The following is a 12,695-nucleotide window of genomic DNA, read 5'->3' on the forward strand; positions in this document are numbered from 1 at the left end:
ATCCTGTACCCAAATCCTCCTGAAATGAAGGTGAACACACCATTTACGTTCCTAACTGCTTTCTGTTCCTGCAATATTGCTTTCAGTGACTGGTATACTGGGAGATGCCAGATCCTTTTCAATGTTACGGCTCCCCAGTTGGTGGGTCTATGTACACTGGTCAGTGTTCCAATGTAGTCCCAGTATTGGCTTCTGTCTTCAGAACTCACGGCTCTGTATGGAACTCGGAGGTCTGTCCAAACAAAAACAAATAAAAAGCCAGCGTAGTTAACTTTATAGATCAACCACTTCCTTTTCAAGTGTTCAGTTGGCATTCTATTGTTCCCAAAAATGTAGACAACATCACATCTATCCACACTGCCCTTCATCTGCCACATATTTACTCATTCACTCCATTTGTCTCAATCACCTTGAAGTTTTTTTTCACATCCTCCTCACCTTTCAAGATCCGTGTTCCGTCAGCAGACTTGGAAACTTTACATTTGATTCCCTCAACGGGACGTTTGAGATGTGTTGTGAATATCTGGGGCCCAAGCACCAATCATTGCGATGCCACAGGAACCTTCCAAACTGAAAACCATCCATTTATTCCTACTCACTGTTTTCTCTCAGCCCTCCCACTGTAACACCATGTCCATATGTTATCCTCTATTACATGTGCTTTTACTTTGTAAACGATGCTTGGGACTCTATTAAACTCTTGCTGAAAATCCAAGGTCAGTGCCTCTATTGCTTTTATGTAATTAAACTAAAAGTCAGTTTCACAAATATGTTTCCCATTTCATCAATATGTATGCCCATTATTGTCAGTTCAAATAATTTCTCCAAATTAGTTCATTCACTATTTACATCCGATATCCTTTTCTCCTCAGACTCAGGGTTTCTCCTATTGCTGGGAAGGCTTTGTTTATGTCTTTTTCTGTGAAGACAGAAGTGAAGTAGCTGTGTCATGTTTCACTGTTCTCCATTCTCCATTCCCTCGTTTCAGACTGGAAGGAAGCAGACACTTTGACGAAAAAGAACAGCTGTTGATTATTCACCCTGTTCATGCCCCTTGTAATCTTAAACCTGAAATACTTACCCACTCAACTTCTTCTGCTCCAAAATAAATAACTCGAGCTTATCCAGCCTCTCTCCACAGCTCATATGTTCCATCCCAGGGAGCATCCTGGTGAATCTCTTCTGTGCCTCATCCAGTGCAATCACATCCGTCCTGTAATGTGGCTTCCAGAACTGCACACAGTATTTAATTTTGCCTCACCAAAGTGCTATATAAAACTCCTACAATCTTTAGGTCAATGAATAAAAGCTTTATCTGTTTAACTCAATGATCATATTTAGTCACATTCAGGGATGTGTGGAGACGCACCATCTGAGCTTCCTAGTGTGCTGCCATTCATTGAGTACTCCCCTGTCTGGTATCTTCTTCCAAGGTGAATCACTTAGTATTTATCAAGGTTACATTCCAACTGCCATTGACCCGCCCATCTGACCATTCCATATATATCTTACTGTAACATAAGACCTCCCACCTCACTACCAAACACCCGACCAATTTTTACGTCAAACACAAACTTACTTATCACTTACTCCCCCTACACACTTCACATTCACAACACTTATGAATACCACAAATAATAAAGGACACAGCCCCGATCTCTGCGGCACATCAGGGGACATTAGTCACCAGGCACACAAACAGCCTTCTACCACGAAGTTGATTTCGGAAACAACTTGGTAAGTCACTAATAGGTCCTACCTGATCCCTGGGTATTCTGTTCCATTTGAGGTACCTGTAGGATATCTGTGGATTCTCTCTAATGTTGCCCTGCCAGCAGGTTTCAATGCACCTGTGTTAGTCAGTCCCCTCCGAGTCAATAATTTCCTCCTTATTACGATCATAAATGGCCTGTCCCTTATCCTGCCATTACTTGCCGTAAATGTAGAGTTGACAGCTAGAGAAACATCCAGTTTACTTCCACCTTGTCAATATTTCGTAGATTTTTTAAATTTCGCAGTTCTTTGAAACTGGAGAGGTCACAAGAAAAGTCTCCCCATCAGAAAATCTTGCCATCTGAGAGATTAATCTGGAGCATGTCCATTGCACGTCCTCTGTGATCAGTATACTCTTTCTTAGATTGGGTTACCAACGCTGTACACAATACACGAGATATTCTCTCACCAAGACTCTGTCCAACTGTTTCATGATGGCTTTACATTTATATTCCGATTCCCTTAAACAAACTCCAACCTAGTTTTATATTTCCAATTACATGTGTTCCTCCAAATACTATTCACGTTAATTGCATTTACGAACTCACTGTGTGATTTCTTTCAGAAACACTTCTGAAAATCCAAACACACCACTTCCACTTGTTGTCCACTGTTTATGCTGCAAGACCAAAAAAAACTCAAACAATTCCGAAGTTTGTCAAGTATGATTTGTCAAGTTGTGGCGTAATGTGCACTTTTACAGTTAAAATAAATTGACGTTATTTTCTTTAAATAGTGGAATTTGGGAGTTCTCTGTCACTCATATTCTAATAGATTATGAGATGATGTGAGCTTTCCTGGGTCTTTGGTTTAATTAACAGAGGTATTCACCACCATGTCGTAACACTTATAAAGACCAACAGAGGGCAACAAAAACAGAAGTAAAGAGTGAGAAGATTAATATAAGGGTAAGTAAGCCAATCATGTAAAGAAAGACTGTAAGATCTTCTTTCGATATGGAAAGGGAAAACGAGAGTCAAAACTGGGCATTTGATCGCTAGCAATTGACACAAGAGAGATAGTAATGTGGAACGAGAAAATGGCTGAGAAGCTGAGAAATTACTTGGTGTCAGTCTTCACGGTTGAAAACACGAGTAATATCCCAAAAATGGAAAAGACTTGGTGGACAGAGTTGAGTAAAGTGGCCATCAGCAAGGAGAAGATGCTGAAAAAAACTGAATGGCCTGAAGGTAAGCAAAACACCTGGACCAGATGGACTCCACTCCAGATTTCAAAGGCAGTGGAGGCGTTGGTGGTGATGTTTCAGGAATCTCTCCAATCAGGGAGATTTCCAGAGGACTGGAAAATCACTAACGTTGTACCCCTTTTCAAAAACGGAGTAAAGCAAAAGACAGAAAATCACAGACTGACTAATCTAAACTTGGCTCTGGGTAAGATCCTAGAATCCATTGTGAGGGATGAGATTTCTGAATACTTGGATGTGAATGGTAATTTAGGACAAAAGTTAGCATGGTTTCATCAAGGGGAGGTCATGCCTGGAAAATCTGTTAGAAACCCTTGCGGACGTAACGAGCAGCTTAGAAAAAGGAGAACCAATGGATGTCATTCACCTGGACTTCCAGAAGGCCTTTGACAATGTGCCGACAGCAGGCTACTGAGTTAGGCAAGGGCCAGTTGTGTTCGAGGCAAGGTGCTAGCATGGATAGAAGTTTGACTGTCTGGCAGGAAGCAGATAGTATCGAGAAAAGTGTCCTTCTCAGGATGACAGTCGGTGACAAGTGCTGTTCCATAAGGCTCAGGATGGGTCCACAACTTTTCACTTTATATCTTAATGATCCAGATGAAGGAACTGAAGGCATTCTAGCTATGTTAGAAGATGATACAAAGATACGTATACGGACAGGTAACGTCGAAGAGTCAGGGAGGCTCAAGAAGGATTTGGATAGGTTAGGATAATGGGCAAAGAAGTGGCAGATGGAGTACAAACTGGGAAATTGTGGGAACATGCACTTTGGTAGGAAGAATAAAAACATGGAATACCGAGAATATTCAGATGTCCGAAGTGCAAAGGGATTTGCGAGTTCGACTCCAGAATTCTCTCAATGTAAACTTGTAGGTTGAGTCAGCAGTTAGGAAGGCAAATGCAGTGATGGCATTTATTTTGAAAGGATTTGAATGTAAAAGCAGGGACGTAGTTCTGAGGCACTATAAGGCACTTGTCAGACGACGTTTGGAGTATTGTGCGCTGTTTTGAGCCCCATATCTCAGGAAGGATGTGCTAGCCTTGGAATGGTTTCAGAGGAAGTTCACGAGAATAGTTCCAGGAATGAAAAGCTTAACATATGAAAACGTTTGAGGACTCTGGGACTGTTCTTGATGGAATTCAGAAGGGATCTAATTGAAACAAACAGAATACCGAATGGCATGGACAGTGTGGATGTTGAGAAGACTTCCTTTGGTAGGAAACTCTAAGACCCAAGGACACAGCCTTAGAGTAAAGGGAAAACCTTTTAGAACGGAGGTTCGGGGAAATGTCTTCAGCCAGAGAGTGGAGAATCAATGGAATTAATTTTCACAGAAGGCAGTGGAGGTTACGTCATTGTGTATATTTAAGACAGAGATAAATGTATTCTTGAGTATCAAAGGGATTAAGGGTTTAAGGGAGAAAGCAGGAGAATCTGGTTGAGAAACTTGTCAGCTATAATTGAATGGTGGATCAGACTCGATGGGCTGAATGCCCTAATATCTGTTCCTAGTTCCGATGATATTATGGTCGTAAAACGCAGTCTATCGCTTCCTCCCTATCACTTTCACCTCCTGACAGCAAAGTGCGAGAGTAAAAAATCCCTGAGTCATCTTTACCAAGCAGGGAATATTCCTGTTGAGGATTCATGGGAATTGCTCCACTACTTGAAGGAAAGGAAATTCTGCCAAATGCAACTGTTCCAGGAAGAAGTCTCAGACCAGCAGTTTGTTTGAGTAGAATAACGTCGGAGACAGGATAGCAGTTGGGACACATTATCAAATTTCCATTTGATGTGAGTTCAAATACTATGAAACTCTGGAAACGTTTCTTTATTTTGTTTCGTCTTAAGACATGTGCATTTGTGAATATGTCTGTACATGTGTGACTCTGTGAATAACATTTTTCGAGAAAATGACCAAGGTTGCACTTCAAATCTGTTGTAACCAGTGGAGAAGTGTGGCTGGAAAAGGAAACAGTGACCATCCGACAGTGGTCGGAGTAGGAATGAGAACTTCTCACGGGGATGTTCAAATGGGTATTCTCTTCCCCAGAAGTTTCATCCCAAAATGGCAGCTCAATACCACCGCTTCTAGCGTAATAATAAATGTTGGCCTTTTAACAACAGCCACGTTCCATGAACAAATCAAAAATGATAAACTGCAGCAGAATTAATTGGATAGGAACAAGACTGATAGATAAATGCCTGTTGCCGTCCAAAATTGTGCTGCTTGTGTACTTTGACTTTGTGCATTTTCCGAGTATTGTTTAGGTATTTGCATTTATTCAAAGTTTACTTTATTCAACATTTGACAGACATGAATGGAGGAAAATTGTGGACGGACAGAAAAGTGCTGCGGAGACCACACTGAGATCAGCCATAATCTTACTCTCTGGTGAAGCAATGACAAACTGTCCAATGACCCAATCCTGCTTCTCAGTCCTATTTCCTATGTTCCATTCAGTCCTTACAACCACTTGAACAGGAACAGATAGATACCACTTGTTCCAAATACCTGGGCCGCAGTAACAAAGGATATCATTCAGTCCCTCAACACTTTGTGGTTTGGTGTGGGTTATAAAATGTGGTGGGAAATCCAGGATTGTTAAGAAAGAGGCCTCCCATCTCTTTACAGAGTGTCTCCTCTCTGCAACTGGAGTTTCTTTTGTTGGTCATGTTGTAGGACCAGATTCACTGTGAATATCTGGCCCATATCTCTCCCAGAGATGGCTCACAGAATACATGTCTCTCACTGTCCTCAAGATTCAATGACAGCACTTCCAGGAAAATTACAAAAATTAACTTTCCAAAGACAGAATATGAGAACATAAGAAACAGGGTTAGGTAATTCGGATGCTCACGCCATTGTATGCGATCATGTCTGACCTTCTGTTGGCATTAACTCCTTTTAATGTCCAATCCTTCACACCACTCAGCTCTCTGACAGGTCATAAATCCATCTATCTCCTCGTTAAATACTTGCAGTGATCCAGCGACCTTAACTTTCTAGACGTGAGAATTGCTGACATTCACTTACCTCTGTGAGAAGGAAACACTCTCCACACAGACACCATACTATTAACATTAACAAAAGGGGTTAACTTATCTGTTCCGGTATGAGGGATTGACCCGAATACCAAGGCAGGATTTGACTGAAGATTTTATCCTCAGAGGCACTTAAATATCCAGAACCATGCATCCCGACTAAAATATAAAAAAAAATACAAGCCATGGAATTTATCACCTTCTCAGTGTCTGTGTAGAATATAACGAGTGATTGTCCGCCACCATCAAGTTTCAATGCAATGACTCTTATTCTCTGACAGTACTACAGATTAACCTTCACTCACTCCTCTTTTACCATCAGCTCAGGGTTTACTCTTGTGTAATTCCTTTACACTGTCTGTGTTGCAATGAGATCATTCTTTTTAAAGGAGTGAAAATCTATCCACAGTATCCCAAATGCTGCCTCTCAGTGATGATCGCAATAATTCCTTTCCAGTATCTTTATTATGACGTAAAACCCATTCCGTCTCTATGCACTGCCAGTGATGTGGAATTTAAAAGTCCCTTACATCTGTATGTCAGCATCAGTAAAGCCAGCATCAGAGGTTCCCGTGGAGATGAACCTCACTGTTGGGGAGAGACTCAGTCAGAAAGATTGCACTTGAAATAGGGAATGGTCACCTCCCTGAATGGAAATGGAGTGTAGGAATAAGGAAAACAGGCAGAGGTAGTGAGATTACTTTACTTTTGTTCTTCCCTCACGTGATGTGGCAGCCCTGGCCAAAACAGCATGTTATACGGATCTTGAACTGATTGATTGGTTCAGCTGTTCCATAGGACAGTAAAGAGTAAAACACATTACTGGGAGTTTGCACAGACCTGACTGGGGAAGGATAACCCATTGATTTCTTTGAAGGACATGATGCAAGCAGATGGGATTTTTTTTCCACAAATGATGATACTTTCATTTCAATTACATCAATGTTCTTCATGAGATATAAACAGATTATTATTCTATGCCTTTAGATTATGTGCAATGACTTAAGCAGCATGCAGTGCCTGCAAGTCTGAGAGATTCTGTGCAGTGAACAGGTTCAATATACTCAAGCGCAAATATTCTGTAATTAACATGTGGTTAGAAGGGACTTGATAGTGTGTGTCCAGATTTAACAAAGACACAATTGATGGTTTATTCAGACGATGCACTGAGGCTGAGAAGGAGACGGGATGTCACGATGGTGGGATCGGACAGTATTAGTGAGTGGGGAGGATATGGAAATGAACATCTGTGCAGTGCTAGAAGGTTTACGGACTTTGAGAACAGTCTGGTTCCTCTTCTCATATTGGTGAGTAAGTTGTCATGAGTAATTTGTTTGTTATAATTTATGTCAAATGGAATATTTCATTAGAATTGAAAATGTTGATGTCTACCTTTCTAAATTATAAATAATATGAGCCGCAATTCAGTTTAACCTGGCTTTGTGAACAGATAGAATTACTTACCAGGAACACCAACTATAGCGAGGATGGCATAGTAATCAGCTTGAATAACGAGCTGAAAATTATAGATCCACCATGCTAATGATGTCCCAGGCTGCGAAATCCAGAACAGACCATACGATGAATTCCTGTCCATTGTTAGAACATTCCAGTATAATCTTCTCAGGTTCTGATCCATTGTTGGAATATTCCAGTCTAATGTTGGCAGATTCTGATTCATTGTTGGAAATTCCAGTCTTATGTTCTCAGATTATAATCTCTCTTGCCCCTCTCTCTGGAGCAGCTGATCCCTGTTAGTGCTGTCGGTGAGCTCCTCCTCATACTATGGGATAACACATTGAACCGAATCCTTAATTAATAGAAGAGCCAAATCCTCCCGTGACACATTTAGGATACACGGGATCTGACATCAACAACATTCACTGAACTAATAGCTGCAGTTAACCCGTTTCAATTGAATACTATCTTATTAAAATTCAACATAATGATTAATATTTACGCATTCTTATAGGCATATGTGAAGGTGACTGAGGGAACGAATGTTGGGGCTAGTAGGTCAATTCAATTCAATCTGCCTTGGATATGGGAGCAGTGCTGGAGATTTATCGGAACATGAATATGCTTCCATGTTTATAAATGTTTATAAATCCTGTAACTGCTGCTCAGGCATTACAATATCAATAAAACACTGAGAGAACTTCTATCATCCCTGATCTTGAAGAAAATATCCTTTCGACTATGTGCATTTACAACAGACAACGACATTAAGTTAACAGAGAATTGTACCTAAGAGACAATGGGTCTGCAGATATTGGAGAATTCAGTGTATTTAAAGTGTGGTGGTGGAAAAGGCATGGCTGGTCAGCCAACAGCTGAGGAGCAAGTGAATCAACGTTTCAGTCAGGACCTTTCTTCATTACTGGGGAGGGGGAAGAGGCTGAGAGAAAATGGGTGAGGGGGCGAGGCTGGGGAAATGCAGGCGATACGTGGACGAAGGTGGGAGGTGATAGTGATAGGTTGATGGGGAGTGTGGAGCGGTGGGAGGGAACATGGATATGTAGGTCCCCTCGAGAGGGCGGGCCTGAGTCGAAGAGTTGGATTTGGGATCTAGGTGGGTGAGGGTTGTTTGGAAACTGTTCAATTCAATATTCATGCCTCGAGTTTGTAGGCTCCCGGGGCAGAAGATGAAGTGTTCCTTGTAACAACCATGTAAATCTCTTTCCAACCCTCTCCAGCTTAATGATATCCCTCCTATAACATAACGACTGGAATTGCACACATTATAAAAGAAGAAACTTCATAAATGTCCTGCACAACCTCAGCATGACTTCTCAACTTCTAATCTCAAAGGTCTGAGCAATGAAGTAACCTTAAACACCCTGCAGCACAAACTTCATAACTTTTCTTCCCTCTTTTCTTTATAACTACCAAAGCTCAGCATTAATTATACAAGCTCTCCCCTTGTATGATTTACCAAAATGCAATACCTCGCATGTATCCAAGTTAAACTCCATCTGCCACACATCAGCCCAGTGAATTATATTACTGCCCACTCTACATTCTCCCTTCGGATTAAAACGACACTCCGCTCTTCAGTAGGTCCACAAACAACAACCTTGACTTTCCCAAAGACTTTCCCTTGCGTAGGCAGAGGGAGGAGTGGGTAAGGAGAAGCTGGAGGTGAACAGTTATCTTGTGTGACTTCATGATTTTAGGAAGATGAAAGCCACATGTTAGAAATTTGAAATAGTGAACGGTGTTTTGGGTCCAGAGTTGTGCTCTTTCCACGTCTCTAGCGTTCAGTATTGATATCTTCATGAGAACCTTCATAGTGCAGAGTGTGTTTGCATGAATTATTTCCCTGATATAGCAGACGACTGATTACAGCCATTTAAAACGGAAATCATAGCCAAGCAAATAAAGATTTTCATAGTTTATTTCAATGGCACAGCGAATGCATTCAACATCCTATAGTTGAAGCTAATAACTTGTACTTTTTTCAATGAGTAATGTCCCCTGTAGAATTTGGTAATGTTAACCAGAATTTAATATATCCATACGCCTAAAATAAGACCCAATATCTGGGCATGGTTTAGGCATTGTGTAGTGGGTGGTGCCCACGTTTCTGAGCCGGAGGTCTGGATTCGATCCAGTCCATGAACGTGTGGTAGTGCCCCTATCTCTGGAGAAGGTTGAGTGTATTCATGTCCTGTGGAGGTGTGTCACAGCATGTTACAACAGGCTGATGAACAAAACACACAGGAGCATCATGGTGTAGCTTTAGTGGCTAATGCTGAATGATGGTAGTGACCCTATCACTGCGCCGACAATTCTCGTTTCAACTCCCACAGAGCTGTTTCATAATATATCTGAACGAGTTGATTAAACTTTTTGGAATCGTGCCTTGATGGAGAAGAAAGAGATACGAATACAGAATTTGCAACTATAGACCCAGGATGACTGAAAGCACGGCCACCCGTCTTGATTGGAGTCACATTTACACTTTCTAGAGGTTTATAAAATTATGAAGGGCATGGATAGGGTGAGTGGTCAAGGTTTCCTTCCCCCAAGGCAGGAGAGTCTAAACTAGAATGCATAGGTTTAAGGTGGGAAGAGAAATATTTGAAAGACAATGAAGAACATTTTTTTTCCCTGCAGAGGGTGGTGCTTCTATGGAATAAGCTGCCAGAGAAACTGGTGGAGGCGGGAACAATTACAGCATTTAAAAAGGCAACTGGGTGGCTTTATGCTTAGTAGGATATGGGCCAAATGCTGGCAAATGGGAGTGGATTAATTTAGAATAATCAGATGGCATGAACGTGTGAAGGGTGTGTTTCCCTGTTGTACATCTCTATGAATCATTGATTTAATTAATGAAGGTATCTTTGTAACCTTCAGTTGTTCACCATTATACAAACACTGTCCACTGTACACCCAAACTTGATGGCATCCGCAAATTTGCGAAATATACCTTCTATAACTCTCATCTAAATCATTTACACAAATGTCAAACAAAAGTGGACCCAACAATTTTGCCTCTAGATCACCGCTGCTCACAGGCGTCCAGTTCAAAAAACAACCATCCACCGCCACCCTCTCTCCAGCCATTAAACAGATATACACAGAAACACATACGCAATCACAAAGACATACAGAGACACCGACGCAACCATGTATTTAAGGCAAAGGTTAGATTAAAACAACAATCTAGAGTTGCAGTGAGAAGGCAGCAAAGTTGTGTTGAGAAACACACCCGACAGGATCACATAGCAAAGTAAACTTGATGGGCCAAATTGCCGAATTCTAATTTCCTATGCTGTGTGACCTTCAGGTGTCAGGATTATTTTCCAAGGGTGCAGTAGAAGCTAAATTTGATAAATATTGGACTGAACAATCAATGGGACGGTGGGATACGTTTGAGGGGCTGAATGGATTTTTTGTTCCTATTTGCTGTTCCCTTGTTTCTGAAAAGAGGACGAGACTTGCTATAAGGTTAACATGCTTTAATATAAAAGGGGTCTCCCATTTCCATTTGAGATAACGTTGCTCCTTTCTTCTTTGGATTATGCGATCTGTGACATTCTCATCCCCCGAGAACAGTGAAGTCTGGGTCATTGAGGATGTTCAAGGCTGATCTTGACTGCCCTTTGATGGACAGGGGAGGGAATGTTTATTGGGAACAGACAGGAAAGGGGTATTCAGCTACAATCAGACCAGCAATGATGTTTCTAAACTGAGCAGCAAGTTGGAGGGGACGAATGGCCAACTGCTGTTCCTATCTCACCTGTTGTTCTGTCAATTCACCCCCGAGGCTGTTACAGAGGGAGATAAAGATCCCATTCAGCACAAGAGGACGCCATATAACCGTCCCAGGCTGTTACGCAGGAGCAGGGGCGCCTTGGGTAGCTGTCAGGAAATACAGAGTAGAGATCATTACTCATTTTGTGTTTGGAAGCTGTAACTAGTGGAATTCTTCAGGGATCTGTGTGAGGTCATCAGCAAATTACAATCCATACCAATGAATTGGATGAAGGTGATGGAACTCATTTTGCTCATATATCAGGATAGTCAATCAATAAGATGTCAAATGGAGACAGAGCGTCTCCCATGAGATACAGACAGTGGGAGGGAAGCGAGTATGCAATGGGATAGACACAGGGGAGGGCAGATCATCTGCAATGGAATGTGGACGGGGGCAGAGTAGAGCATCTTCAATGGGATACAGACGGGGGAGGGCAGAATATCTGCAGTGGGATACAAACAGGGTAGGGCATAGCGTCTGCCATGGAATACAGTCAGGGGGAGGCACAGCGTCTGCAATGGAATACAGACAGGAGGAGGGAAGACCTTCTGCAACGGGATAAAAACAGGGGGAGGGCAGAGCGTCTGCAACGGGATACAGACAGGGAGGAGGGGCAGAGCGTCTGCAATGGGGCACAGACGGGGGAGGTCAGAGCGTCTGCAATGAGATACAGACAGGGGAGGGGAGATAGTCTGCAATGGGATGCAGACAGGGTGAGGTGTCTGCAATGGGTCACAGACAGAGGAAGGACGGAGCATCTGCAATAGGTTACAGACAGAGGGAGGGCAGAGTGCCTGCAATGGGATAGAGACAGTGAGGGCAACGCGTCTGCAATGGGACACAGAAAGCGGGAGGGCAGAGCATCTGCACTGGGACTCAGACTTGGGGGGGAAGAATATCTGCAATGGGATGCAGACGGGGAGGGCAAAGTGTCTGCAATTGGAGAGAGACAGAGGAGGGCAGATCATCTGCAATGGGATGCAGACGTGGGGGCAGAGCATCTGCAATGGGATACAGACAGGTGGAGGGGCAGAGGTCTGCAATGGGATACAGAGAGGGGGTGGGCAGATCGTCTGCAATGGGATACAGACAGGGTGAGGACAAGCGTCTGCAAATGGATCCAGGTGGGGTAGGCCGAGCATCTGCAATGGGATATAGGCAGGGGAGGGCAGAACTTCTGCAATGGGATACAGACAGATGATAGTTTTGAGGAATCCTTCAGCCGAAAAATTACAGTACAATATATATATGTGATGGGAATTTCATGTTTTGGGTAAAAGACAAAACAGCAGAAAATTATTTAAATGCAAAGAGAATGCAGAACTCAGTGGTACAGAGGAATATGTGTGTCTTAGTACATGAATCACATCAAATTACTCTGAAGATGCAGTTGGTGATTTGGAAGTAAA

Source organism: Chiloscyllium plagiosum, chromosome 8 (genome assembly GCF_004010195.1).
Source record: "Chiloscyllium plagiosum isolate BGI_BamShark_2017 chromosome 8, ASM401019v2, whole genome shotgun sequence".
NCBI classification, from domain to species: domain Eukaryota; kingdom Metazoa; phylum Chordata; class Chondrichthyes; order Orectolobiformes; family Hemiscylliidae; genus Chiloscyllium; species Chiloscyllium plagiosum.